Raw genomic sequence first — 6,019 nt, forward strand, 5'->3', positions numbered from 1 at the left:
GTGACCTGAGCCGAAGTCAGATGCCCAACCGACTGAGCCACCCTGGCACCCCTATTATAGGATGCTTTAAATATCCCTCATTTCTCTTCCCACACGTTGTATTTTTAAACATCCTTGGCCATTTAGTCTTACCGATGAACTCTAATATCACTTTGACAGATTTCCAGAGACATAATGGAGTGTTAAATTGAAATTGCCAGAATAATGTCGATGGATGGATCTTAGAAAAGACAACATCAATACAGTGTTGAGTTTTGCTATCCAGAATCACCTGTACATACCCTTAAAATATTAGGGCTGTGGGGGCACCTGGGTGGCTCAGTCGGTTGAGCTTCCGACTTCGGCTCAGGTCATGATCTCACGGTCTGTGAGTTCGAGCCCCGCATCGGGCTCTGTGCTGACAGCTCAGAGCCTGGAGCCTGCTTCAGATTCTGTGTCCCCTCTCTCTCTGACCCTCCCCCGTTCATGCTCTGTCTCTCTCTGTCTCAAAAATAAATAAACATTTAAAAAAATATATTAGGGCTGTGGAATAGAGGGGATGTGAGAAGATGATGAACTTCTTCGGTTTATGTTTTTATAACCTTTCGCGAGTTGGACTGAAAACACAATTTTTGTTATTAAGTAACTTGGGCTTCTTGGTGATTGAAACAAGAACCTCTCCAATCTCATTTTCTAATCTGTACCAAAGAGAAAATAAAACGAGTTCTTCATACAACTACTAATAATATTGACAATCATTAACATTTATTGATCACTTACTTACTTCTCATGCAGTATGTGGACTAAATTTACCTGGATTATCTCCGTCTTTATAAAAATGTATACCCGAAACTCCATTGTCACCTCTATCTCATGGTTTCGGGATTCCATAAAGCAACACATGGAAAACATGTCTTAAAGTGAAAATCCACACGGAAATAAAAGAAAATATATTATTCAGACACTGGATTCTATCTCTGGCAAAACACATTCGTAGATACTCACTTTCCTCTATAGAATCTGTATTATTACCTGCCACTGGACGAAGTACTTTGAATAAGCTTTCATTCTAGCTGAATTTAACCGCTACCGTTACATGGTTGTTTAATATACAAAGGCACCAAATCCATCCCAAAAGTCTACTGGAGGGCGTGGACCTACAGCACAGTTCCGAGAGACAGAGCTGGAGAAGGTGGAGAGAGTCGAGACATTGTCTGACTTGCTCTGGGCAGCAACACGTGGCGTGTGTAACAGTGCAGTGCAAGTCATAGCAGATATTGTGATGGATGCAGATACTCTAAAACCTCTGGTGAAGAGTGATGAAAGTGCCCATCTTGGGTGAGCAGACAAAACAATAAAATAGTAGCTTCCCCATGTAACAGTCTTGTAAACAGAAAATTAGATAAGAATCACTTACATAACATATAAACTTGGTGAATCACTATATGGTACGCTTGAAACTAATGTAACATTGTGCCAACTATACTCAAATTTTTTTAAAAAAAGGAAAAAAAAAACCTCATTCACATAGCATTTTATCAACTATACTCAAAGTAAAAAAAAAAAAAAAAAAAAAGTAAAAATCCGTTCACGTAACACTGTGTGCCAACTATACTCAAAATAAATGAGGGGCACCTGGCTGGCTCGGTAGGTAGGGCATGTGACTCTTGATTTCAGGGTTGTGAGTTCAAGCCCCACATTGGGAGTAGAGTTTACTTTAAAAAAAAGGAAAAAGTCCATTGACAGTATAAAAAATTTTTTAATGAAAAGAATGGAATCAAATTAGCAAGGACTGGTCAGAATTCCTTTAAACAACTTCCAAATTGTTTTGAATATTAAAACCAGCTACATATACTTTTGATCCCAGGAGACCCAATATTGTAAAGCTAACATATTAAATGTTCCAAAGTGATTTTATTTTTTTTAATTAAAAAAGATGACATTAGTTCCATTTGAACAACCAAAAATGGTAAAATAATTAAAGGAAGCTCTTCAAAAATTGGAGGATATTTGCCTTCAAATTTCCTTCTAAACCTAAAATAATTGAAACAATCATGGCATCAAGATGTAACAGAATCAACATTTCAAATGGTATGGGAAAACATAGTTGCAGGGAATAATGTTAAAAACCTCATTTACCGTATATATGTAAATGCTTCCCACATATGCTAAAGAATTGAATTTTAAAACCTAAAACCTTAACCTGTAAGAATGTGCACTATATGTATTGGGAGCAAAGAAGAGTATGATGCAGAATACTTTGGGGGACACATCAAATATAATTACATTTTAATGCTAAATATATTGTAATATATAATGTAATATTATACATCGGAGGGATGTAACTCAGTTCCTCTGCATGAATAAACTACTGAGTTTTTAAAGCTTCAGGAACTACAAGAAGAAAAACTACAGGCTAATTATCTCTGAAGAACATAGATGCAAAAAATCCTCAACATACTAGCAAACTGAATTCGACACCACATCAGAAAGATTATACACCATGGCTGAGTAGGATTTATACATGGGATGCAAGATTGGTGTAACCTAGGTAAATAAATTAATGTGATACATCACACAACAGAATGAAAGCTAAATACCACATGATCATCTCATTAGATTCAGAAAAAGCTTTTGACAAAGTTCAACATTCACTCATAATAACTCTAAACAAAATAAGTATAACAGGAAATTTCCTCAGCATGACGAAGGCCATTTATGAAGCCGACAGCTAACCTCATAATCAATGGGGAAAAACTGAAAAGATTTCCTCTAAAATTCAGTCCAAGGCATAGATGCCCACTCTTGCCACTTATATTCAACATATTACTGTAAGTACTAGCAAGAGAAATGAGACAAGAAAAATAAATTAAAGACATCCATATTGGAAAGAAAGATCTAAAATTATCTGTTTCAAGATGACATAATTCTAGATGTAGAAAACCCTAAAGTTTATACGCTACACTACACACATACACGCACACACAGTTAGAGCTAATACACAAATCCAGTAAAGTTGGAAGACACAAAATCAACATAAAGTATCAGCTGCATTTCTTTACATCAACAAGAATCTACCAGAAAAGAAAAACAAGACAGCAATCTCATTTACAACATCATGAAAAAGAATAAAATACTTCGGAATAATTTTAAGCAAAGAGATGAAAGATCTGAACACTGAAAAGTATAAGGCGTTGATGAAAGAAGCTGAAGGCACAAACAGATGAAAATATATACCGTGTTCGTGGATTGAAGAATACTGTTAAAATGACCATACTACCCAAGTGACCTACAGTTTGATGCAATCTCTATGAAAATTCCAATGGTATTTTTCACAGAAATAAGAAAAAAGATCCTACAATTGGTATGGAAGCACAAAGGACCCCAAATGGCCAAAGTAGTCTTGAGCAAGAAGAGTAAAGCTTCAGGCTCCACACTTCCGGACTGCAAATTCTATTACAAATCTGTAGTTATCAAAAGATAATAGTACGGGCACAAAAAAGACAAAGACCAATGGAACAAAACAGAGCGTGCAGAATTCAACCAAAGCATACGTGGTCAACTAATTTTCGACAAGGGCGCCGAGAACACACAATGAGGAAAGTTCAATCTCTAAAACTGGTGCTGGGAAAACTGAATATCCACTAACAAAAGAATGAAACCGGACACTCACCTTACAACATAAACAAAAACCAACGAAAAACGGATTAAAGACTTAAGCGTAAGACCTGAAATTGGGGATCATAAAACTAGAAAAGAAAATAGGAAAAAAGCTTTTTGGCATTGCCCTTGGCCATGATTTTTGGCACATGACACTAAAAGCTCAGGCAACAAATGCACAACTAAATTAGTGGAACTCTATCAAATTAAAAAGCATGTGTACAACAAAGGAAACAATAAAAAAGTATAAAGGAAACCTACAGATCGGGAGAAAATATTTACAAAACATATACCTAAAAGGCTAATATCCGAAATATATAAGGAACTCCTATAACTCAATGGCAAAATCCCAAATAATCCAACTTACAAAATGGGCAAAGGACCTCAACAGACATACAAAGAGCCAACAAGTACATGAAAAGACGCTCAACATCATGACTCTTTATGGAGATGCAAATCAAAACCTTAATGAGATATCACCTCACACCTGTTAGGATGACCATTATGAAAAGGATACAAGATGGGTGTTGGCAAGGATGAGGAGAAAAGGGAACACTTGCACACTGTTGGTTGCAATATAAATTGGTACAGGCATTATGGAAAACCGTATGGAGTTTCCACAAAAAAACTAAAAACAGAACTACCACAGGATCCAGTAATACCACTTTTGGGTATATATATCCAAAGGAAATGAAATCAATACCTTGAAGAGGTATCTCCATTCTCATGTTTACTGCAGCATTGTTCACAATAGCCAAAATATGAAAACGACTTAAATGTCCATAGATGGACGAATGAGTAAAGAAATTATGGTATACAAAGACAATGGAATAAGATTTAGCCTTAAAAAAGGAGATATTATTATTTGCAACAATACGAATGAATCTTGAGGACATTATGCTAAGTGAAATTAAGCCAGACACATGAAGAAAAGATCTTTAGAGTCTCTCTTACGTGCGTGATCTAAGAAAGTCAAATACACGCAAGTGTCGATTAGAATAGTAGTGACCAGGGGTGGGGAGGTGAAGAAAACAGGGAAATGTTAGTCAAAAAAATACAAAGCTGTGTTTATGTCGGATAAACAAGTCTAGAGATTTTGTGTACAACATGACAACTACAGTTCATAATACTATCCTGAATGCTTAGAAATTTGCTACGAGAGCAGGTTTCAGGTGTTCTTACCACAAAACAGTAAAAAGGTAACTACGTGAAGAGTTGGCCGTCATCAGCTTGACTGTAGTATTTCACTATGTATATCAAGTCATCATGTTGCACACCTTAAATATATCCAATTTTATTTCAAAAGCAAAATAAAAGCTTTGGGAGAGGAGAGAAAAGGAGTGTATTTGTCATGGTACAAAGTATGATTTTAATCGAACTATGAAAATGTAAACCATAGATGTATCTCAAAACCTGAACAAGTATTCAAGAAACAGAATCATCAACATGAATATTAGTCAAAATAAATGTTATGTAAGATGTACAAGTTATTGCTACTTCCTATTTTGTACTACTTTGATAGCAAGTAAAGGATTAAATATTAAAAGCATAAACCATGAAGTTTTTTATGTCAATATGTGTATTTATCTGTATCGGCAAAAGTACAGATAAAATGTAAGTATTTGTATTGGGCAAAAGACAGGAGAAATGTAAATAGAATGATTACATCTTTCAACAAGAGAAAACCACCATCTCCATCATACGTGCGTATGTATCTATGTTTCACTGTGCGCAGAAAATGGTACATCAGGCATTTGTTAAAAATTAAAATTAATAAGGAGTGGAGACCAGAGAATGAAGGGAAAAAAGAAACTTTTAAAATTCCCCTTGGTGTAATTTCCCTATTTAACACGAAGAAACATTGCTTTGATATTTTAAAATCTTAACGAAGACAACGAAATTAAAACTTTGTTTTGAGCTTCTGACATTGTGTTTTTCTTGAATAAATCCCGGATATTCTCCATTGTGACGTTCCCACACATTTCATAAGATGATCAGGCATAATATGAACAATAATATACAGAATATAAACACGGGTGCCTGGTGGCTAAGTCAATTAAAGCATCCGAGCCCCATGTAGGGCTCTGTGCTGACAGCTCAGAGCCCGGAGCCTGCTCCAGATTCTGTCTCCCTCTCTCTTTGCCCCTCCCTCACTTGCATGTGCTGTCTCTCTCAAAAATAAATAAAACATTAAAAAAATAAGATAAATAATAAACATATACTTATGTTTAGTAACTTATCAGGCATTTTGCTAAATAATTTCCTGTGATTTATTTCATTGGGCTTCACTATACTCCTACCAGATACTTACTTCTTCTCTCGTAACAGATTTCCCTTGAGGATCAAAGAAAGCTATGCAATAAGTCAATTTTTGGTAAAG

Source organism: Leopardus geoffroyi, chromosome X, assembly GCF_018350155.1.
Source record: "Leopardus geoffroyi isolate Oge1 chromosome X, O.geoffroyi_Oge1_pat1.0, whole genome shotgun sequence".
NCBI lineage: Eukaryota > Metazoa > Chordata > Mammalia > Carnivora > Felidae > Leopardus > Leopardus geoffroyi.